At 39.2% G+C, this 25021-nt stretch overlaps 1 protein-coding gene across 2 annotated transcripts in view; it reads left to right on the top strand.

Moving 5' to 3' along the window:
- RAB27B (RAB27B, member RAS oncogene family) overlaps nt 1-25021 on the top strand; it is a 168132-nt gene that overhangs the window by 66860 nt on the left and 76251 nt on the right. The gene's annotated exons all lie outside the window — the stretch shown is intronic.

Here is a 25021-nt window from a genome sequence, read left to right as displayed (position 1 = left end):
TAGAAATGAGAGCATGCTGTAGGAAACCCAATTCAAATAAAAAATTGTACTTTTCTGTCACCATTCTTGTCATTCATTTGGAACAAAGAGAAATCCTTTTGTGAAACCAGTTGTGACTCAGTGAGTGTAATATCTTTCCTTTCTCTGGGGGACGAGAGGGTTTGAGGTTAGGACAAAAGAACTATTTTTAAAGAATCTGATGCATGTTAGATGTAACATCAATGCTGTGTTTTGTAACCTAGGTTTTCTTCCTGTGGTTTCCAGATAATTCTTTGTCCTCTATTGGATAATAACCAAGTGTTCTTACAACAATTTCTCATTGGAGTCATAATAATTAAGATTGTTGTCAATTCCCTGGTCATTTGATTCAGAAATGGCCTTCATAGTAGCTATAATATGTGGTAATTTCTCATTAACTCCATTCAATTTACCAAATATTTATAAAAGCTATTATGTGTATGGCATTGTGTTAGTAACTATGGATTATGTAAAAATAGACTAGATAAAGGTTTTACCTTCAAGAAGCTGACAACTAAATGAAGGAAACTAAACAAGAATCCAAATAAAGAGGTATGACAATTAAGTTTGCAAACTTATCCTAGAAAAAGAGCTATATACCTCATTGCTAAATATCACTATCGTCACCTTCAAAGTACTCCCCTTGAGAAGCTATGCACTGATGCTAGTGCCCAGTCCACCCTTCAAAGCAATTTTGGAACTCTTTTTCTGGAATGGCCATCAGAGCTGTCATCATATGACCCTTGATGTCCTGAATGTCATGAAAATGTCTTCCTTTTAATATTTCCTTTATCTTCAGGTAAAGAAAGAAGTCATTGGGGGCCAGATCAGGTGACTAGGGAGGGTGTTCCGATACAATTATTTGTTTACTGGCTAAAAACTCCCTCACAAACACTGCCCTGTGAGCTGGTGCATTGTCGTGATGCAAGAGCCATGAATTGTTGGTGAAAAGTTCAGGTCGTCTCACTTTTTCACTCAGCCTTTTCAGCATTTGCAAATAGTAAACTTGGTTAACTGTTTGTCCCATTGGTACAAATTCATAATGAATAATCCCTCTGATATCAAAAAACATTAGCAACATGGTTGCAACAAGTTTGTGAGCTTCACTGGCAGACTATAGTACAAAGTGCAATGAGAGAAATACCCCAAATGTCTTGTAAACAAAGTATTAAGAGTTAACATCAACTGAGATGGGTCTCAAATGTCACAGGGTCAGTAGACAGAGATGCCTCTCTCCAGCTTGGAGGTGACCAAAAACGAACAAACAAACGTAAAACAGAGGAATGAAAATGAATCCAAGAGCCCCTGCTGCATTCTAATACTAATTTTTGCCATTAGTTCACTGTGTCACTCTGGACAAGCAAATTCTTCTTATTTTTTCCCTAAAACGAAGATGTTGGGCTGATGACTCTAATGTGTTCTGTGTGTGCTGAAGTAGGAACAAATATCAGAGTAGCAGACAGGAGATTGAGTGTCTTGTCCCTGAGTGGTCACTAAATTAACTTTGTCTCATTGAACCTGCTTTGGCCGTGATGCCTCATTTTAAAATGAGGTTGTGGGATCAGAAGACTTCAGTACTTCTAGAGCTCTGGAATTGCATAATTAAACACAAACCACACACCAGTTTCTATGAGCATATTCTTACCAGAAGTAAACAAATGTTTCCTTTTCATTGTTTCTAAATCTGTGAGCAGCACTGACTTTTTATCAGTGAGCAGCACTGATTTTTGCACATAGTAGTTGGTGAGCAGGCAAATGTTTAATCACCACTAGTATCAAGAAATACGGCAAGTCCCTAACTGGTGAAATACAGTACTTTGCAAGAGATCATGTATTTAGAGGGGTGTAAATACAAAGATAACTAAGAATGCTGGGTAAAATATTATCCATATCAACCTAGTGGTAGAGAACATAATGTTATTCATTAATTAAACAAGGATTTAATTACTCACTTCTCTGTGCAGGGTGACCTCCCAGGCATTGGAGACAATCTTGACAACTCAGATATGACCCCTTATCTGCATAGAACTGAATTGCCTAATCATTCAAGCATATATTACAGGCTGTGATAAGTGCTGTGAAAAAATAGAACACGGTGTGTTGAGCACAAAAAAGCAGGGTACCTGATCTAAGGGAATGGAGAAGCATTTCTGAGAATGTGATGATTGAGCTAAAATATGAAGGGTGAAGACAGTGAACGTGGGAAGGAGAATTATTATTTCCGGTCAGATGAGGTAGGTGGGAGCATACGCACAGAAAACCCGACCAGGAGTGAATGGCTTGTGTTGCGGGTGGAGATGGGCCTCATCGTAGAGAGATAATTTGGCATTTTACTCTGTGAGATGGAAAGCCACTCAAAGGATTTTGAGCAAGGAATAACATAAGTTAACTTATGTTTTGAAAATATCATTTTGGAATAGACTACAGGAGTCCAGGGGAAAAGCAGGGAGGCCAGTTAAAAGGCTATTGTATTTAAGTGCAGGCAAGAGAGGATGACATGGCAGGCCTATGAATATTTTAATAAAAGGAGAAATTTTTGCTGTGTGAATTGATAGCACAGGATAAAGTATCACAGAGAAAGTGAGACTGAACCAAGTCATGAAAACCAGAACTCTGAATGAGAGAGATGGTGACCTCTTCAGGTAGGATAGGCAGAGCCTGGAGCAATCAAACAGCATGTTTGGGGACATTGAGTGGCTTTACCTGGAGCGCTGAGTTTCTTTTGGAAGAAGGAGAAAACATGAGAGTAACATTAGAGGCCTTTGAATGCCTGTCTTAGAAAATCAGAGAATATTCCTTAGATAGCAAGAGACCTTTGTTGAATCAATGGGAAAGGTCCATGGAGAAGCAATTGTTAAATGAGGGGCATTCTTGGTCTCTGTTTTTTACTAAATAACAAGAAATTTGCTTGAGGATCTGCCATCAAAATGAGGATAATTTATAGTATCTCATTTCCTTCACTCTCTCTGTATGTCTTGTCTCCCTGAGGTCCTAACTTGGGAAGTAAATCGAGATTTCAGCTGAAACTATTACCAAAACACTCAGAAGTTCATATTGATTCTCATTATTATTTTTCTAACTGAGCTCAACTCCTAAGGCTCTTTAAGATGCAAGTCTTTTCTTCCTTCTTAGAGAGGGTGAGATCAGTTTTCTTCCCTGAAGTAAAATATTTCCATTCAAATAGATACAGTGAATCAGAATACAGAGTTGTTTTGGTTCTGGGCTTTGCATAAGAAATGCAATACATTTATTCATCCCTGTCTTCTGAATGCATTTTCTTTCCTCAGAACAACTTACATATCTTTAAAATTTTGCTCTATTTGGATTGCAACAAAATATATTGTCATGGATATACTTAATAAGAAACACTAAATGTTAAACCTGGAAAACTGCTATTATTTCCCTTGCCTACATACAAATGTTTGTAAACCTTTATTGGGACATTCATGACTGACTCAAACAAGCAATGACAGCTATGGAGCTGCCACTGACCCCTTCTATTCCAAACACCAGTGTTTCTCTTATTTATAAAGCAGCAAAGAAAAACCCAGTAAGTCAATAATTCTATGTGTCCACAAATCCCATTGGCTCTATTTTAAAAAGAGATTTAATTGGACCACTTCTCAGCACCTCCACTGTTACCAGCTCAAACCACATGATTCCACAGATGGATTATTGACATGTCAATGGCCTCCTAACTTTTGCTCCTGGTGCTTTACCCTTGCTCCTTGTAGTGAGCTGAATAGAGTCTCCCCTCAATTCATGATCATCCACAACCTCAGAATATGACCTTATTGGTAATAAGGTCTTTGCAGATAGAATTAAGGTAAGGATTTTGATGTGACCCTACTGGATTAGGGTGAGTCCTAAATCCAATGAGTGTGTCCTTAAAAGGGACAGAAGAGGAGAAGACACAGAGACGTGGAGAAGAAGGAAATGTGAAGATGGAGGTAAATATTGGAGCAATGCATCTACAGCCCTAAGAGCAGTAGGATTGCGAAGCTGGCAGAAATGCGTGGCACGGATTCTCCCTGAGTCTCCAGAAGGAACCAACTCTGCCAACACCTTGATTTTTGATTTCTAATACATTTCTGCTATATTAAGCAACCCAGTTTGTGATAGTTATGGCTGCCCTAGGAAACTAATATGCTCCCTTGCAGTCCAGCCACACTTCCTTCTACTCTTGCCTTGCGCTCTCTCTGCTTCAGCCACGTTGGCCTCTTTGCTATTCCTTAAACAACCAAGACAGGCTTATGTCTTGGCCTTTACACTTGCTACTCCCTCTCAGGAGCAGTCTTTGGTCAGATATGTGCGTGGCTTACCCAGGCACCTCCTTAATGCTCTGCTCAGAGATTACTTCCTCCTTGAGGTATTCCCTGATCGTCTATTTAAAATCGCACGTCCCTCCCCACCCCCCTAGACACTTCTTATCCTCTTCCCTGCTTTATTATTCTTCCTAGGACTTATCACTCTTCAGCAAATGCTTTACTCCTTTATTTGCTTATTGTATGGCTCCTCCCTCTGGCCTGTAGGCTGCGTGTTGGGGGGAGCTGAGAGGGGATGTTTACTGTTTCGCTCACACCCATCCATATCCTCAGCACCTGTAACAGTGTGTGTCATAACATACCCAGGCATATATGAGTAAATGTTTAAAGTAAAAAAAGTTATTTTACTTCCCACTTTTTTCCTAACAGATTAATTCATCCATTCATCAAATATTCATTGCACCTTTAAGCTCAATGCTTTGGTGAATATTTATAATGTATAAAACTTGGGCCTTGCCATCAGGGAACTTAAAACTTTAAAGAGTAAATAATATATAGAAAAAAAGTAAGTGAGGATAATGGAAAAGCTCTGAATTGAGAATACCATGGTTCACATGCTGTGTCTGCCATTATTTTTGGTGTTTAAAATATTTTAATAAATTCTTATTTTTACAGATGATGGTTTTTGAAAAGTCACAGTGCAGACCAGTGAGTGACAGGCTCCTTTCAAAACATAAAGTGCTATAGAGCTCAGGAAGAATGAGTTCATTTCAGACCAAGGTATTCAGGGAAGGCTTCCTGGGGGAGGTGGTATTTGAGCAAAACTATGAAGGTATGCATGATTTTGGTAGGTGGAGATAATTAGAATGTGCTCCAAGGACAGCAAATAATACTAGTGATCTGCCAAATGTGCAGCATGTCCAGTTTTAGTGGGCGAGAAGCTAGAAAGTTGGGTGATAGACTGAAATATCCTGCATATGGTAATTGTTTTCATTTGAGTTTTCTAATTCTGTTTGAGGGAGAGAGAAACAGGGTAGGAGGAGTCTCTGTCATCCCAAATATATTTGAAAAACTTTGTGACTCAGGCTTTTTCCCTTAAATCCTTAGGCATTATTTGTTTCTTCTCCCTTGGCCCCAACCATTTTAGTAAGAAGGCCCCAACCATTTTAGTAATAAAGCCCCATACTCAATCCAGGACTCCAGCAAGAGTCTGGTCCTAGTAGAAATTGGCAAATTGGAGGAATGGGAGGTATTCGTGGAGCCTGTTTTTCATTCTTGGTTTGCCTGAAGAGGAGGAAAAGAATTGAGAACAGAAAATTTTCTTTCTTTTTCCTGGTTGTGGCATTTCTCACCCCTAATCAAGCCATCCCTCTTTGCCAGCCCTGACGTCAGAAACATTGCACTCTCTCACCTGCACATTCTTCTTCAGTCAACCACGCCCTGTCTTGCACACAGTAGGTACTCATGACATGGTAGTTAACTAGGTTTTTATTTAATTTGGCCTGTGTACTGATTCTTCTGTCTTCCTTCTTAGCTTTCTCTGGATGCCAGTTCTTCACCCTGTGTTTATCGTCTTCCCATTCCCTCATCAGTGTCACAGAGCTGAGCACATACTAGGCACCCAATTTAAGCTCATCAAACTGAACTCAGTTCTCATGGAATAAATACTATTCTCCAACTCTCATATCTATGTAGGTAAATTTCAAATCTCTCTCTCTCTGTCCAGACATTGATTTTCAATCCAGTGTCTCCTGAAATGTAAAAGAACATTGACTATAAATGGGGACTGAAGTCCTGGCTCTGCTCCTTGCTGGGTGTATGTATTTAGCGCAAAACCTGGTGTTTCTGCTACTTACTTGTCTCATCTGAGAAATGGGGGTGATAATCATTCCATATCTGATTTAAAAATCAGCTAAGATGAGTTATTTGTGAGCATTTTTGCTCACCTATGTCACCATTATGGAGATGGAACATGTCCCGTTGAATATTTACCATCATGCTTCAACACAATCCCTTTAACAAATCCTATTCCTCTTTGGAATTTTCCTTTGTTAATGGCACTACCATTCTCTTAGGCTTAAAGTTGGTTGCTATTTCTTTAGTGTCCCTTTTCTTTATTTTCTCTGTTTAGTTACTCTTAAGGCTTACTGATTCTTCCTTCAAAATGCATTTCAAACTTATCCACTCCAGGCTAGAAGTTTTTCCTCAACCCCTACTTTTGTCTTCTAACTGATATCTATTGTCTGTGGTGTCTCAAAACACCAAACATCATCAACCAGATTTATTTTCCAAAAGATACTGCTTGTGTCCTTTTACTTTTCAAACAAAATTCCTCCAGGTCTCCATTGTACTTATTTTATTCATGCTCATTCATTTGTTCTTTTAGTTCACATCCTTTCAATGCCTATTGCATGTTCGGGTGTGTGCAAGATACTAAAATTGAAGAAGAAAAGACCCACAACTTCAGGAAAACTCTTGAATCCTCATCAGAATAGTTTTACATTCTGCATATATCCTGTCCCTCTCATCTTAATTTCTATTCCCCTCCAGCACAATGCTCGCCCTAACCCCTCACCAAGCAGCCTGGATTTCTTCCCTCCTCCAAGACTAACACATTACTTTCAATTTGACTTCAAGATATTTCTCATGCTGCTCCCAGCCCAGAATGTCCTTCGTTTGTTAAGCAAACATGTATCGATCGCTATTGTGCCAGGCACTATCCTTCCTACATATCCTTCAAGGTCTAATGTAAAACGTCCTTTGTCCCAGTTGAGCACGTCTAAAATCCTAATGCCTTCATCTGTACCTAATGGAGATACTGGAGGCTGAATTACTGTCTTCTGCCTTTATTTACTTGTGTGTGTGTCTTCCTATACACAATGAGATTATAAACGCAGGAGGTCGAGAGTCATTGTTAACTTGAGATATCCCGTTCTCCCTCTCCTCTCCCTATTTCCACCCCAACTTACAACGAGCTGCTGCAGGAAACCTTTTTTAGATAATTTGGAATAAAATGAAGTACTGCAGGAGGAGCTGTTGGGCCATAGCACACTTCACTGCTGACTTCAATAAGGCAACCTCCTAATACTTGTTCCATGGAAGATTAGTTCTGTCAGAAACTGGTGTTAGGCGCACACAAAAAAAGAGCTTTCCGATTCAAGTATGTTTGAGAAATAATACATTAAATAAAGTTAAACCACTTTATTTACAGCAGGCCTTTTCAGATACTTTAATATGCTTTAATATGCTAATAAGCATTGAGTTCTACCAGGAACTATATAACTTCCCAAACCTATATAACTACACACCATGAATGTTTTTGTTGTGGCACATTTTTAGAATTAGTGCTCAACTATCACACCTCCAGAATTGCCAGTTTCAGACCTCAGTGAACTTTAGACTTCCTGGAATTGGTTCAGTTCCAGATTTGTAATGGCTCTATAAAGTATAATAACACACGACTTTATTCCATCTCACCTGGAAGGGCAAATAACTCCACATATATCCAAGGTTTACCGAGTGGCTCACCCTGACTTGTGGTGGGCAGTGTTGATTTTTCAGGAGTCGCCCAGCTGTTCTTACTACGTGGTTAGAGGTCATAGTATAGTTCTCTGGTAAGATAATGATTGTGAGGGCATTTAATTGCTACAGTTATTTAGCTGCTAGCATTTTTTGAGCGAACCACCAGTAGATGGTGACCAGTTAATGGTCTTCTACTAAGATACAAGTAAAAATAACACAGGTAGGAACTATGTGTGTATCAAGGTGTTCCCAAACACAGTGAGTCAATCACTTTACTTTTGTATTTTAGATAATGACCCTCAAAACTATGAAGTCGATGAATGTTGTTTATCTTTCATTTTTATCTTATGTAATACAAGGTAGGACAATTAAGTTTACAAACTCATCCTGGAAAAAGTGCTGCATACCTTATTGATGCATATCACTATGGTCACCTTTGAGGTAGACCCCTTGGGAAGTTATGCACCGATGCCAGTGCCTACTCCGCCTTTTAAAGCAATTTTGGAACTCTTTTTCTGGAATGGCCATCAGAGCTGTTGTCACATTACCCTTAATGTCCTGAATGTCATCAAAATGTCTTCCTTTCAATATTTCCTTTATCTTCAGGTAAAGAAAGAAGTCATTGGGGGCCAGATCAGGTGAGTAGGGAGGGTGTTCCAATACAATTATTTATTTACTGGCTAAAAACTCCCTCACAGACAGTGCTGTGTGAGCTGGTGCATTGTCGTGATGCAAGAACCATGAATTGTTGGCGAAAAGGTCATGTCGTCTAACTTTTTCATGCAGCCTTTTCAGCACTTCCAAATAGTAAACTTGGTTAACTGTTTGTCCAGTTGGTACAATTCCATAATAAATAATCCCTCTGATATCAAAAAAAGTTAGCAACATCATTGCAACAAGTTCACAAACTTAATTGGCAGACCTCGTATACACTCATTTTATTCCATCTGGTTAGTCCATAACCAGCTGAAGTCAGAGCTTGGTTGTTCTGCCTGTTTCCCACAATTGACACCGCAGCACACAGGTAGCCACAAGTACTATTCTCTGCACATGGAATGTTGCTGCTATTGTATGGCTTTACCCATTATGTGGACACACAAGGAGCTCAGCCTTATCTCTAATAAAGTAATCAGATTATAAAGGAACATTTTGCTCTGTAAAAGTGCTCTAGAATCATTTTGCTGTAAAAGTGCTCTAGAATCATTTTGCTCTAGAATCATTTCAAGGGAGGTCTGTGTTAGGGGAGCCTCTTATCTTCTGTATTCTCATCACCAAATTACCCACTCCAGGTCATCAATGTTAACAATCAAATCTAACCTTCGTGTATTTACCATGGTTTATATAATCATATACAACTATGTAAAAGCACACAGACATACGTAGGTGGGGTTGTTATTGTTTTATAGAATTTGTTTGTATTATATATACTTTTCTGCATCTTGCTTTTTTCACTAATGACTCTTTGAAATTCCTCCAAATCAACTTATATTTTTAAGTCTTTGTGACATGCGACTGTACCATATTTTTCATATTTTATTTAGTAATTTACCTATTCATCTATTAATATAGTTTTTCTTTGCGTGCAGTCTATATATACACACGTATACATGCATACTCTTACCAATTGGCGTTTCTATTTCTAAAGACTTAATTTTAATAAATTGCTAGATTACATTCCCAAAAGGCTATTAAAAACATACTTTTCTGCCAGCAGGATGTGAAAGTATTATTTATTCTACAGACTTTCCTACACTGGGTGATATAGTTCTTTTTTCTTTTGGACAGTCCATTGTATGTCAAATGACCTCTTATTACATTAAAGCATCTTTTCTTATATTCCTTCACCAGTTGGATTTGATCTTTTGGAAATAACCTTTCTTTTTTTGCCCAATTTTGTTGTTTTTATTTTTCCTTGTTAATTTTTGAGAGCTCTTTGTCTATTTTCTGCAATGGTAATATTTATGCAAAAAATATTGTTTTTCTGATGACTTTGTTAATATTATATTATGCCACATTAAAATTTAACTTTTACATGATATTTTTTCATTTATAGCATTGGGGATTCTGTTTGTGGTTAAGAAGGTCTTCCTTTCTCTTATACTGTATATGTATTTACTAAGATATTCTTTCAAGATCTTGTGCTTGTATACCTTACAAAGAAGTCTCTAATACATGCAGCATTTATTTTAGTATATAAGGTATATCAGGGGTCCTATTTAATTTTCTTCTAGTTAAATAACCTATTGGGCCAACACTATTTATTAAATAAACTACCTTTTCCCCACTGCATTGAAATACCCCCTTTATCACATATTAAGTTCTTCTGCATTCTGGGATCTATTTCTGGATTCTCAATTCTGTTTCATTGGGCTAATTCTCCATTCCTATACCAATACTATGTGTTGTAATAGCAGCTTTATAGCGCTTTCTACTATGTGGTAAGGCTTATTCATCCCTGAACACTCTTTTTCAAAATTTTCTCCAGCACTTATTAGTCCATATAAAGGTAATTGGATCATTTGATCCAATTCAAAGAATCTTGGGATTCTAATTGCATTAGATTTATATATTAATTTTGAGAGCAAAGTCACTATAGTTTTCCTCATTTAGGGTCTGTCCCTTTCTTGTTAAATTGAAGGGTTTTTTCAGCAGTTGCTGGACATGCTAAGATATATATTTTGAAGGTTCAGGGCAGCGTCAGAATGGGAAGAAGAATGAGTTCGATTGCAATAAGACTGGATAAGGAACGCCACGGTGTGGTTATTACCACTATTCAGAAAATGCTGAGCCCAGGCAGGCTGAGGCAGTGACAATCAGATTGGTGAAGAGGAGACTGAAAAGAGGGTTATTTTGGATGTATAGTCCAGGTTAGTTCTTAATGAAACCAACTGAGAAGTGGATGGATACATGGGAGTATCTAATGACTTAGGATCTTGGCTGGATTGCGACTGGATTCATGTGTGCGTCATTCATAAAAAGAAGTCAGAGTAAGGGAAACGTTTCCCAGGATAGAGAGGCGATGTTCTCAATATTGGACACATTTCATTTTGAAATGCCTAATAAGATATGAATTTGGAGCTGCAGTGAGAGATCTGGGTTAGAAGTATCATAGAGGTGGAGCTGATTGTGAGGGGGGAGAGAGAGAGAGAGAGAGAGAGAGAGAGAGAGAGAGAGAGAGAGAGAGAGAGAGAGAGAGAGAGAGAGAGAGAGAGAACGCACACGCTTGCATGTTGTGTGTAGGGGGTGAGATTGCCCCAAAAGACCATGCAAAATAAGATAAAAGTTCGTTAAAGGAACTCTTCCACTCTCTCTTTCAAACATCACATTTGACTTCATGCTTGGCAAAATGACAAAGGATATTTCTACTTGTAAAGAAGCCAGGTTGAGGAGGAATCATTGCTCAGTTTTCCCAAAATAATTCAAAGGAAGAACTAAAACCCAAGCAGCCTTGGACACTGTGATCTGAAGACTGCTGGCGAGAATAAATGTTTATTTTATTTATGGTGTTGGGGAAGTCTAGTCACTAGTTTAGGCAATTAAGAGAAAAAAAATACATCACCTATATTACTTGACAGAATAAAGACTTTCGTATTTGCATACACTCACTAAACCACATGCAAACCTACACAAACTGTGGTTTATTGAAAAGCTCCTCCTCAATTTCTTCCTGTTGCCTTTGCTTTTTGATGAGCTGCCATGTTTATTTCTAATGATGAGCTTCTTTAGGGAATGTGTCTCTTCACCTCCAGTGATAATATTATCAGTATAGTCACATAGAGGTCCTGGATGGGGACTGCTTTGTTAAATGACATTTGGCAACTGGCTGACGAGGTTTAGCCAATTGCCATGCCAGATATTTAGTAACATAATGTATCATGGGTTGCATGCCAATGGTTCTTGGACCATTTCCTCTCTGTGCTTATGTGCTATGGACCCAGGGGGTGACTAACAAAGTGGCACATTTTAGTCATCTGTGAATAGCAGCATGTGCAAATGAAGCCTGGGAATTAGAGCTCTCCTTTCTCCTCTAGAGAAGAGAGAATGTTTTGGTGGCTCATCCTTCATTCTGCACCGGGCTCTGGGCTTATCTGTATTGATTGTTTCTACATTTCCATGCACCAATTTGAATCAAAATGTGAGAACTTTCCTATTAATAGGTGTATGCATCCAAACTTCAAATAGACATGCAGTGTGAGGATCAGAGATGTGTTCGTTGAACTAATGACACTGAATTGGGACAGTTAAACTCCTTACTCTAAACCCAGTCTCCTTTATTAATTATTGCTGAATAATACTTAAGATATTCTATTTTATACTCAGTTTGTTTCATACTTAGTTTCATAAGCCATGGTTCTTATTTATTCACTTAGTTAACAAGGTTTTATTAAGCATATACTATATGCCATCACCAGGCTACATGTCCCACCTCATATGCTGTATTACATTTGCTTCTCAGTGCCTTCATTTGTTTCCCCATTTCTTCATATGATTTTCTCTTTGCTGTCTGGGAAGAACAATACGAGTTTCCTTCATAATTTAATTGTGTGCTCCTTTCATGCATTTTTTACTTGATTACTTTTTTTTTACACGCAGTATCAAATCCAGTGTATTTGTAGACTTATTTTAAAAAGCTGTAGACCAATTGTTATGCCTGTCTTTCCTTCTTCACCTTCTCAAATCATTTTTGGATCTTTTGGCTAAATCACCTTACATTTTGTTTTGAATTTAATTGACTTGAGCCGACACTGGCTTTGAAATTTCTTTTTCTAAAACACAAAGGAAAATGAATGTTTTTATGAGTCATGTCAACAGTTAGAGGGATCAATATTTTCCTGTTCCTGAGGCCTTGATTCAGTGTGGGTACGAGCAGCTTCTGTAAGAATGCCCCTGATGGACCTTCTAAGTGGAGGCTCAGCAGCATGCCCTGGCATTGGGGCAGAGGCTAAGGAAGCAGAGGACGTGACTAAACCAGTGGCGGAGATGACTTGGGCCTAATTCTCCCCAAGGGGAACATCCCACAGAGGATCTACGGAGGACAGGGAAAGGGGTATTTCCATTTCCATGGTTGTGAGTCCCAGTTCCATGCCATGCAAGCACAGCCTAGGAGGATAGCCTGTGCTCTGTCCCTGTGGCTGTTGTTTATGTGTGACTTATAGACAGGCTCCTCGGGTCAATTTAACCTCATCCTCCCAGCACTTAACTCTTCCAGGCACTATCTTATGTGTTGCCAATACATAATGAAAATACATGGAAGATTTCCTAACATAGGAATGCACACTGTAGCCGAGGATACAGACACAGAAACCAGGATAGACACAGCTCTCTAAGGCCAAAATATGTCATTCATTTAATTTTTAAATAATAGGACATTTGTTTTCTAACGTATCGTTGCCTTCAAATAGACACCAGAGATGTCTTTAAGAATTTGTATGTGAATGAATAAGTAAGACACACACGCGGTGTCTCTGCCAGTTTATTCTGAACTCTACTTTTCCTCCTCCCAAAGAGGAGGAGGTATACGAAAATAAAAATCATGTATTATTATTCAGACACAGTTATCATTCTAGAAAGCTAATTTTCAAGATTTTCCTGAAGGTTGCTTTGACAGACTTCTAAGAGATTTTCAGTACGATATTGGTCTCACGCTCAGTAATCACGTAAGCTACCGATTACTCTTTACTTGCTATGTTTAATTCTTGTTACAACCTGGAGAGGTTGAGACTATTCACGTCTATTTTTATTTCTATTTTGCAAGGAAGAAACACTGTTCAGTAATTGCTCAAGACCCCAAGATAGCATCGTTTTGCTGTCATTCTTTATCCCCTTATCCTGCTTCCCCCGCCCCTCCCACAAGACTTACCTCCATCTGACAGTTTACATTCATTTGTGTATCGTCAGTCTCTCCTCACTCCATCCGAGCTCCTTATGTTTCGGTCACTGCTGCATCCCCGCAAACACTATGCACATAACAACTATCTGCTCGGTGGTGGAATGAACACGTACCAAAGAGGCATATGTGCTGTACTGGGCAGTCAGTCCCAGCTCTTACATCCTGGAGGAACTTGGCCTCAGTCCTTTCCACTGCTTCTTCCGAGGGTCTGACCTTGGAACAGGCAGTTCAGCTTCTCGCCCAGGCTCACCTTGAGAGAGTGTCTGCCAATCTCCTTTTGCACAGCCACTGCCTGGAGAAGGCAGTGATCACAATTTCAACATAAAGCAGGTCTGAAATCATGTCAAGCCCAGAAAGGGTGTCTGGCAAATCCTCAAGCTCCCATTAGCTAAATGACGGAATGAGCAGCTGCACTTTAGACCTTTGCCTTGAGTCTGGAATTGATGCCAAATTAACAATATTCCATCCATTACTCTTCCAGAGAACAGGCTGAATTTCTTGGTCTAATTTCTGTCCTTTTGGCATCATTTTTCCCAGGAGAAAATGTCTAGGGATTTGTCTCCAAACACCCGCTGCCCAGGCAGGGATGTGGTCCTTTCAGTATCCAGAAACTCTTCCCGTCTTTCAACTGCCAGGTTGTGCGTCCCGGCCTTCCGGATGCTACTCGTGTATAAAGACCACAAGGAGTCTGACTCCAGAATAATTGTGCCCGTGAATTGAACCTGACATACAGTGTACTCTGAAGTCTAGCCTATTTCTCCATCTTCGTCTTCCACCACCTCCCTGACAGGACTACTTGTAAGGTCCCCCATGTCTGCCATGCTGCCTCCACTCACAGCTTTGGCTCATGCTGTTGCTTCTTCCTGAATGCCCACATCACCCCTCTTCTTCGTGACCTAGCCAATTTCTCCTCTGTTCCGACCTCCTCCCTGATGCCCCCACCACCCATATGAGCTCATGCTCAGCCTCGGTGCCGTCACTCATCATCATATGCCTGCTGAACATCTAGGCGACTTGCAGTGGGTCGGACGCTGACAAGCACAGTGGTGCTATAAGGTAACCATAGGGAAAGGCAAAAACCCTCTGGCGTTTCCACCGATGATTTCTTATGGAAACGACACTGGAGTTAATAGGCTGTGATCATAGCTCTTAAGCAAGTTACTCTAAGATTGATGTGCGGCTTACTCAGAAAGTAGGCCATAGGTGACACAGAGAGCAGAACACGGAATATTTGCAAATCCTTGGCTATAAATCCGATTTCTTTGCAAACTGAATTTGCTTGACTGTAGGTTTTTTTCTAGAAAACAGAGAAACTGGCCCTTCAGAGTTTCCAGGAGGAAAGAAAGTTGCCCATAATCTCAGATAGGAGGAAAGAATGAGGTTAGGGCACTTCCCCTCCTCTGAATGGTTTCCTGCTCAGGCAAGGTCTGGCTGCAGGAGCAGCCCCTCCCCTCGACTCCCTACACATCTTTGTATGCCACCCCAAAGCCAAGGGAGCTGATCCAGCTCTGAGGCCTCCATCACTCATAAAATCAGCCCCCCACTTTCAGGCAGAGTGGTTTTAATTTCAGGCAGCCTGAATTATAGGTGAGTATTGCTGGGCTCTGTATTTTGTAGGCAACTGGGGTCAGTAAACCTCAAGTGGCTAGTCTCTGTCCCTTGGTTTCTTGAAACCCTGTGGCTGAATGAACCTCTAGATTCTAGGAGTGTTGCCATGATGTCCCGTGCAGATTTCTGTGTGGACCCCTTCACCATTGTTCTGCAGTTGTCAGCTTCTGTGCCTGTTTCCTGAGCTGTAAAAACTGATGGAGTCTTATTGTTCTCTGTGTCCACGGTGCTAGGACAACTCCAGCTCACAATCTGTCACACAAGGAAGAGCTGGTGAACGAATGACTCTGATCCCAATAACAGAGATCATATACAAAAGTAGGGTGCTTAGAAGCACCCTTTATTCATGTACATTTTGGGAGAAGTGAGAGAAATTCTTAAATTTACAATAATTTTTATAAGGTGAAATAATTGTTACAGGATTGAGGAATTGGCGCTTTGGCCTGATAAAGGAAAGGAGTCAAGAATGATACATGGTCAATGGTGAGAAAGGAGAAGAGAGACCTTGCAGTAGTCACAGGTCAGCTGGGGGTGGGGCTGAGGGTAGGTGGGGAATGAGACAATGTTAGTAGAAATGCACTGACGTGCAAAATGATTTTTGTACAGTTAGAAACGATGGCAGAGTTTCTGCAGCCCAGCACGCCTGCAGTCTGTATTCTACCTGCACTTAAACTCAGTGGAAAGTCCTCAAATAAAAACTGGAAGGATTTGGAGGAAATTTAGAGAGCAACATGGAGATAACTTACCTTTGGTTTCAGTAGTTAGATAAAAAAGAAATGCAGCTGCAGTTTGTGTACTCAAGAAATGTCTTATTTGCGTCCTTGGCTGTAGTTCTTTAGCCTGACTACATTGTTTGCTATTTGTCTTAATTTTCCCTTTTACCTCCTTAAAGATAGATTTAAATTGTGAACTATATTTCCTTATTTCCTTCATGATATAATCAAACCCAAGGTTGCTCACAAATTTAATTAAGAATTGCCTATTTGGTTTTTAAGTACTTCTTTGGATATAATGGAGGCCGTTCTCTCTCCCTCCCTCTTCCTCTTCCTTTCTTCTCCTCTTTCTTTTCCTTTGTTCTCAGTCTCCATCTCACTTGCAATTCTTGATGCTGGTAAAAATATAAAATAGCAAGAATGTGTCAGACAAGAAAAACTTTGAAAAAGTCAACTTACTACAGAAGTCAATGTGCAAGTGTAGAAGTCCCTCCCCTGCCAATTCGCTGTAACAATTTACACTTTTTCAGAACTACTGTAGGTTTTCTCTCAGAAATCTTCAGCCAATGTAGAAAGGCCTGGCTGTTTTCCTCTGGCCAGTAAGTTGTATGCTCTTTCTCTAAATACCTCACAAATGCCATAATTGCCATTCCGTTCTCGAAGGTGCTTCCAGAGTTTGCATTTGGGAATCCTGCTGTCACTGGCCATACGAGGCATATTCACCATCATTTCTCAAAAATGGCTACTTGGCTTGACTTCCAATTTGCTCAAAATCTGCGACCATTTCTCCATTTCCTGTAGCATCAGAAATTAACTCCTTAGCTCAGAGTGCATAGGTGAAAACAACTGGTCTTCGAGTTACATAATTCTGAATTCAAATATGCCTGTGATACTTGGGTAAGTCAATTAACCTCTGTGAACCTATAAAGGAGATAAAAACACCTGTATACCTCACTGATATAAATCAATTAAGGAGCATAAGACTACATGCCTTCACTGAACTTATTTTTATTGAGCACCTGCTTTGTACCAGGTACTGTGTTTGATTCTAGGGATGAAAGACTTTATAGTATAGCGTTTAGTAAATGCCTAATAAATAAAAGCTGTGAGCCATAAATGATTGTTATCTTATTTTCAAGGCTATCTCGTTCTGGTTTAACACAGCTTCATGCCCTTATTTCTCTCGTCTCTGTTCTTCTCCCAATGAGGTCCCTAGATGCACCTTGTGCTTTGTTCTCTTCCTGCTTTGTACAGCCTTTCTTCCTCCTCCTCACTAAGAGGTGTAAGAAGATGCTTTTTGCAAAAACAATTTACCGTATTTAAACACTCTAAGAGAACCTTCTCTTCCTAGCCTTGTCCCTTCCTATTTCTCTTGTATAAAACAGCATTAAGGTACAACTTTATGGCTATTTTGATATAGTTTTGTCATTGACTGTCATATAAATTCCAAGAAAACCTCTACAGTGAATTTCAAAATTGGTATTAAAATTAAACTGATTCTTTAAATTTGATTGTAAAACACAGACTGTTCATAAACGTCTATTTTTCTGAAGAGGAGTGATGTTGACTCTTGTGCAACTTCAGAAAACCATAGTAACAAATTGGTGAATAATGGCCAGGGCAGCATATTTTTTAAAACTGGAAATATATATCATGTAGCACTTAGCTCGGTTCCATTGATGAGATAAAGTATCAGAACCCTGTATGAAAACCAGAACTAAATGTGCCCCTGACACAGTGCCAGGGTCATTCCAGATTTCTTAGGATAACAGTGACAAGATTCTTAGGAAAACATTTTAAACTGTTTGGGGGAACACACCAAGCAGATGTTTATCACTTTCATAATTCTTTCAGCGTTTGAAGAATGTGTCTTATCACCTCCCCTGCTGTGATTTTTGCAACTCTGATATCCATTTCTAAAAAGTATTTTGAATGTGGTGGCTGAATTAAGAAATATTTGGCTTTCAGCTTTAAAATGTTAATGATGGAGCCTGTGGAGATAGATATACGTGTGTGTGTACGTTTCTATACCTTTGTACACATTTATGTATACAGATATATTTTCATATAAGTTTGTATCTGTATGTGCTGTTTATATAGTGTGATTATTGTATTTTTAGATCTCTAGTTGTTATATCACTTTTTTATAGTAAAGATTTTTATAATTGTAATGACTCTAACTCACAGTAAGAAGAAGAACGTTCATTTATTGTGGGGATACAAGGGTGTCTAATGGAAACCAAGGAAGCTGGACCACAGAAATGGCCTAGAAGCAAGTGTGTCTGATCTCTCCCTCTCTCATCTCCTTGCTTCCTGACATGGGCTTCATTCTTCCCTTTTTCTCAAAACCAAATCCTTCCACTTCAGTCTCCATGGTGGAAAATGGGTGCCAATCATATATTCCAAGCTTACACTTCCACTCATCAAGAGAACAGCCAGACTCTGTTGAGACTCTGGGAATTACAAATACCCCTGGGAAGCAGCCCATTGAATCAGTTGGCGTCTTATACCTGGCCCTGAAGCAATCAGTTGTGACAAAAGGCAGGAGGATCACATTATCCAATGATGTTTGCCCAAATGAAAACCTGAGAAAGAAAGGAGCGGGGACAGTTCCCTGAAAGAAGCGTACCAAGAGATTGATCCATAAGGAGTCTACCATGGGATGCTAATTTGGTCACTTCCAGAAAATAATCGCTAACCTATGGCTTAGGTATAAATGGGAGGAACCCAAGAAGAGATACACTGAAAATATAGATGTGCAGAACTTATGCTAGCAACACTCTAAAAGTTGGTCTCCTCGTGAATCCCAGAACAGTCACTTTTAGATGACTACTGGGCACCATGTAAATTCAGATATTTTTGGTTCAGTACTGCTTGAATGGAGCTTTTACTGGAACTTTAGACCAATTAAATTGGTTTTTAAAGAATCAGTGTGACAAAGTGATATCGTGCAAGTTATGAACACTTAGGCGTATACATATATTTTCTTACCTCAGCATGAACGGTCGTCACTCAGTATTTGTATAGGTTGCTAAAGGTTAGATCGTACAGTGAGATTTGAATGCGTTCATGTATTTTTAATAAATTGTATATAGGTATCTTGCTCAAAAAATGTTTGATCCATACAAAGTTGAAAATATTATTGAAGTAACTTTTACTTTTTTCAAAACATCAGAGTTCACATAAAATTTTTAATTTTCCACTTCCTTTGAAAGAAGGGAAGACCTGGCAGTATGTCCCATGGTAATGACCTGCTAAGTTGACCAGAGGTGGCCTGTTTCAGAGGGGGGGAGCCTCCAGAATGTCCCAGTCCCCAGCATTCCCTGTTGTCTTATATCCAGTGTCTGGATGGTTTCCCTGCCCCCTCCCAAATATGTATGTGCCTGTGGTTCTTTCCTTTATTATAGATACACAGAAAGCAAGCAGGCATTTGAGTGTAGAAGCGTGTATGTAGAGGCCTTTAAGAATTTCACATTGTTTATTGGGATCCACAACTTTTTAAAAAGGCCAAAATGTTAATTCATTCTTTCTTTATTCAGAATAGTTGAGTAAAAATTAGAGCCTTTCTTGTTGATGATGACAGATTGAATAAACAACTATCTGTCTCTATTTTTCAATGACCTAAGTTTGGAATTTAATAAGGATCAAATATTAAAATATTACACAGTGGCTTATGCTCTAGTGATTTTCAATCTTGGCTGCCCCATCGACTGTGATTTGTGATGTCTTTATAAATCCAGAACGGTTAACGTTTTTAGGTTTGTAGATATTAAAAAAAAAACCACACAATTCCATTTGCATAAGAATATTTCTGAATTAATTTATTTCCTCTCTTTCTCAAATGACACTCTCACCCTCATCTTGTCTTGTGATTCTTAATACTGCCTGTGCAAGAGAGGTACCTGGGAGTCTTTATTAGTTTTATTTCTTTTTAAATATCAGTGTGAGCCATACCCAGAAAGATTCTGATGTAATTGATTGGGATGAAGCTGGGAATTTTGTTCAAAATTCCCTAGGTGGCGCTAATGTGAAAGTCACTAGTCTATTCTGTAATGTGACAACTGACCTCTCCTGCCATTTCTCTAGTCCTTCTGCTTCTCTTTCCTATTAATGTTTCATATTGCGAGCTCATCCCTCCTCCCTATTGTTTAGGTATTTATTTCCTTGTTCCTGAAAATATCAGAAGCCCAGGAGACAGCTATTCTCCTCAGACCAAGCTGAACATACAGGCAACCCTCCTCAAAGGCTGAGAGATGCTGAGAGAGAGGAACCCAAGGGATCCAAGATTAAAGCACAGACTCATATTCCTGGATCTGCTCATAGATTCGTAGAGGGTTAGGGATTAAAGGGATTTTAGCTATCATGTTGCAGAACTCTTCCACTTTGCAAATGATGAAACAGAAGCACAAAGATGTAGGATCAAAGAACAACTAGTGATGGCAGAGCCCAGATGAGAACCAAATCGCAGAGCACCCAGGCTTACTCTGTCTCAATTCCATCCTGATGTCACACCTTTATAGGTGAGAATATTAGTTCCTTCAGATAAGTGTCAAAGCAAAGAAAAGTCATATTCTCTCTAAGTCAACCTACACTTGTGAAGTTTCTTTATGTATTAAGCCTCCAAAGAAAATTAGAAAATGTTGTCAGTAGTGGCAGCATTTCAAAGTATTACTTACTGTATTAGATATAAATGTAGGATACCCCCAGTCTTATCAATTTCAAAAGAAAATTTAAGTATCCATTTCTTAAGTATATTGTTGACATTTAAGAGATTACAAAAACATTGAAATCATCAGATGAAGTGGAGATAAAGGCAAAGATCAAATACATTTTTTCAAAGTTATATTTTATCACTCTAGGACTACTTGCATAAGGAAACATCATTTGTTCAATTTCCCTGGCAGTTTCCACTTAAAAGTTAAAAACAAAAATGGTATTGCCAGTTGGTTTCTACCTGCAAGCTCTTATTTTATGTTATGTTCAGCACTAGTTATAAAAATTGAACTTTCTATAACATTAGTCTAATACTTTTTAAAAATTAAAATTGTGACTCACTTCCAAATTGGTATTAATTGATGATGCTGGAATTTGGGGGGAAATGTAAGTTTACAAGTTTTACTTTTTTTTGTTTGGACCACTTAATTTACTATCAATGGCTGAAAAAATGTCTCCTTTTCTAACTTACTGGCATTTTTACTTTTGATAATTAACTACCCTTTCTCAGTTTTATAGAGACACAAATAGATCAACTAAATTTTCTTAATACCTAATAGGCCAAGTAAAGTCTGGTGATAATGGTTTTTTAGATCATAAAATAGAACTTTATATACAGAAATACTACAGTATGTTTTCCCCTAGGGTATAATATGTGGATATTCTACCTTTAAGAATATATATATTGTGGGGAGCCATAATTTCTTGTTTCTCTGGAAACTTGCGGCCTGGCTTAGTTCATGATTAACTTGTTTCAAGTCCTAAGACATTGTTCTGCTTGTCCCTCCAGGGGGCTTGCGAGCTGCTGAGGAATGAGGTGGGAGTGGCCGGTTTTCCGGGATACAGATAACTGATGGCTATCAGGATGATTGGTAGACTTTGTCTTGTTAATTACTTTGGGGAGTTTTGTACTGATTTTGTAGTTTCTTTGTAAAAGTTGAAAATTTACTTTCTGTGAGGTAATGCACACATGTGATTGTTAAACTGCACATACCCATAGGGTATATATTGGTGAAGATAATTAAACCGCTTGCTCCAGCATCCCTGGAGACCTGCCGCATCATAATTTGTGTGTGCCTCTTTCTTTCATTTCCACTCCCCCTCCCAGGTACCGTTCGATCTGTGGCAGCTGGTCTGCCACAATATATATTCTTATATATACATATATACATACACACACACACACACACACACACACACACACTGTGTATGTGTGTGTTTCAGATTGATTTATGTATGAAATTAACAATATATTAGCTTTAATAACAACATTTATTCCTTTGTTTCTTATTACAAGAGCAAGATTTACTTGCAGTATACCAGGGGTGCCAAAAAGATGTATACAAATGGACACTTTGGTCACCGTTGCTCAAGCAGTAGTTCTCAGTAATCAGAAGTGTCTGGGGGCTGGCCCGGTGGCTCAGGCGGTTAGAGCTCTATGTCCCTAACTCCAAAGGCTGCTGGTTTGATTCCCACATGGGCTAGTGGGCTCACAACGGCAAGGTTGCCAGTTCAATTCCTGGAGTCCCACAAGGGATGGGTGGGCAGCGCCCCCTGCAACTAAGATTGAACACGGCACCTTGAGCTGAGCTGCCGCTGAGCTCCCAGATGGCTCAGTTGGTTGGAGGGCATCCTCTCAACCACAAGGTTGCTGGTTCGACTCCCTCAAGGGATGGTGGGCTGCGCCCCCTGCAACTAGCAACCCCCACTGGACCTGGAGCTGAGCTGCGCCCTCCACAACTAAGGCTGAAAGGACAACAACTTGAAACTGAATGGCACCCTGCACAACTAAGATTGAAAGGACAACAACTTGACTTGGAAAAAAAAGAAAGTCCTGGAAGTACACACTGTTCCCCAATAAAGTCCTGTTCCCCTTCCCAATAAAATCTTTTTAAAAAAAATTAAGTTTCTGGATGCTGATGGTAACCACTTTATCGCAGAAATCAAACCTGACATGTATTCATTCACCTTTTGGTATCGGTATATATTGAGTATTACATTTTAATAGTTTTTTTTCCTTTCTTAAAATGTGTATACGTTTTTTGGCACCCTCTGTATATAGGAAAAATAGCAGAAAATATAGACTGATTTTTTTTAAAGCAGAATAAATATCGCATCTCACCACTCAGAAACCAGCAGTGACAGCATCCACCAACAGCAATATTAACTGTTGAGAACATTCCTATCAATGCCTTCTCCAACGTATTTTCTCTCATTCCCTCCCATTATTTTATGCATTTATAATGTTTCGAGTTTTTCTTTTATGTAAACAAGACCATAAGCTGCCTTTTCTCCATACATATGGATATCTCATTCTCTTTGGCTGCTGTAGAACTACACTCCATTGTGTGTTGTTAATATAATTTATTTAACCAAACCTTTATGAATGGATGTTTGGGTGATTTCCAATTATTTGCTCTTATAAACTATGTTACAATGAACAGAGTTGTATGTATATCTGTATCCACCTATTTAATTGTTTTCTTAAGATAATTTTCTAGATGTGGACTTGTGCGTGAAAGAACCTGTACATTTTCAGTTTGATACAAATTGTAGATTGCAAAGAAACTTTATGTTTGCCAAGAGTGCATTAGTGTACCTCTGTCTCTCTCCCATTTGCTTGCCAACACTGGGTACTATTTCCTTTTTAATCTCATTGATGAAAAATATCTCATTTTAATTTGCATATATTTGGTTATCATTGCAACTGAGCATCTTTGCAACTGTTTGCAATTCTTCTTTTGAGATTTACCTGTTTGTTTTTTCTTTTTATTTTGTCTACTCTTCTACTGTATATTCTTTGCATTATCTATTTGAAATAGGTTATATTACAGATATTCAGACTTTGGCTGCTGCTTACCTTTTAGCGTCATCATATAAAATATATGATATTGTTTAAATTTAGATCTTATTTATATTAACGTTTTTTAGGGGTAGACGTTTTCTCTGGTAATTGCTCAGACTAATGCCTGCTTTTAAACTGTTGTGTGTCCTAAGTGCTAGGACTTAATTGTGTTATTATAGTCAGCTCATGTATAATAAATAAAGAATGAAATCTGCAACGGCAAACCAGCAGTCCATGGGCCAGATCCAGACCACTGACATATTTTTTTTGGCTCATGGAGTGGTTTTATTTTTTTATTTGTTTTGTTTCTATATTTTAATTTGGATTGGTTTTCAACATTGTAAAATTGATTTCCATCATTTATAAACTCCATTATAAAACTGGTTTGCAACAATATAAATCACCATTAAAAACCCAAACTCCTCCCCTCTCTTCAAAAATTGGAAAATCTGTCGTCACTGGGCCCATATTGCTGTTATCACAGCTCAGCTCACCACTGTCCCCATGATGTCCTATTGTTTCATGGCCAGCTCCATATTTACCATTGTCCATCTGGGCCCACTGACCTTTGAGCAGGATTCTAAACCTCAGAACTGTTGACATTCGCAACCACATAATTCTTTGTTGGGAGTTGGAGGACTGGCCAGTAATTGTGTGATGATTCCCGAATGCCAGTAGTACACTCTCTACCACCCAGCTGTGACAACTAACAAATATCTCTAGCCCTTGCCAAATCACCCTGGGGGTGGAAGGGAGGATCGTAATAGCCCCTCTGTGAGAACCACCGCCTTAGGAAGTCTTCTTCGGTAAATCGGTTCAAGACTGTAAAAAGATAAAAACTCAGTCAGCAATTGTGTAGGTCACTTTGTACTATCCCCTGTGGAACTAGCCCTCCTTTTTTTTTTTTTTTTTCTTTTGTGTGGAGGAGGGCTGCGGAGAACTAAGAATGAGCTTTGCATTTGGGACCTGTGAATAAGGAAATGCAACAGTGCATGGACTTTCCTTCAGAATACATAGGCCAGGAGTAATCAACAATTACGTGTCCTGGCCCCTCTCCTTTCCCATTGTGTAAGTTACTGGCTGTGGGGTTCTCTAAACAGCAAAGCCCCTGTTTCTGTCAGCAGGATAAACACAACGATAAAGTCAGGAGTCCGAGTTATTGAAAGCACGATGAAACCCAGCCCTAGGAGAATTCAAAGGATGCTTTTCTTCTCTCCAGCTTCTTCTACCAGTATCACTGGTACCACCAGTATCGCTTCCAGCAGTAACTGCTAGTGGGAGACAGGGAAGAATTTTCCAGAGAGGGAGCACACTGAGGTTTTACTCCTGGGCTGAGCTGAGCTTCTTCCGTTGTTTCTCTGATCTGAAAGACTCTGATCTGAAAGTTAGCTGGTGTTGGGGACACGGTGGTTGTTCCCTTAGTCTTTCTTTTCACCTTCACCCACTG

Source organism: Rhinolophus hipposideros (genome assembly GCF_964194185.1).
Source record: "Rhinolophus hipposideros genome assembly, chromosome: 17".
Lineage (NCBI taxonomy): Eukaryota > Metazoa > Chordata > Mammalia > Chiroptera > Rhinolophidae > Rhinolophus > Rhinolophus hipposideros.
Note: the sequence above shows the minus strand (reverse complement) of the source record. Positions and strands in the feature narration are given on the sequence as shown.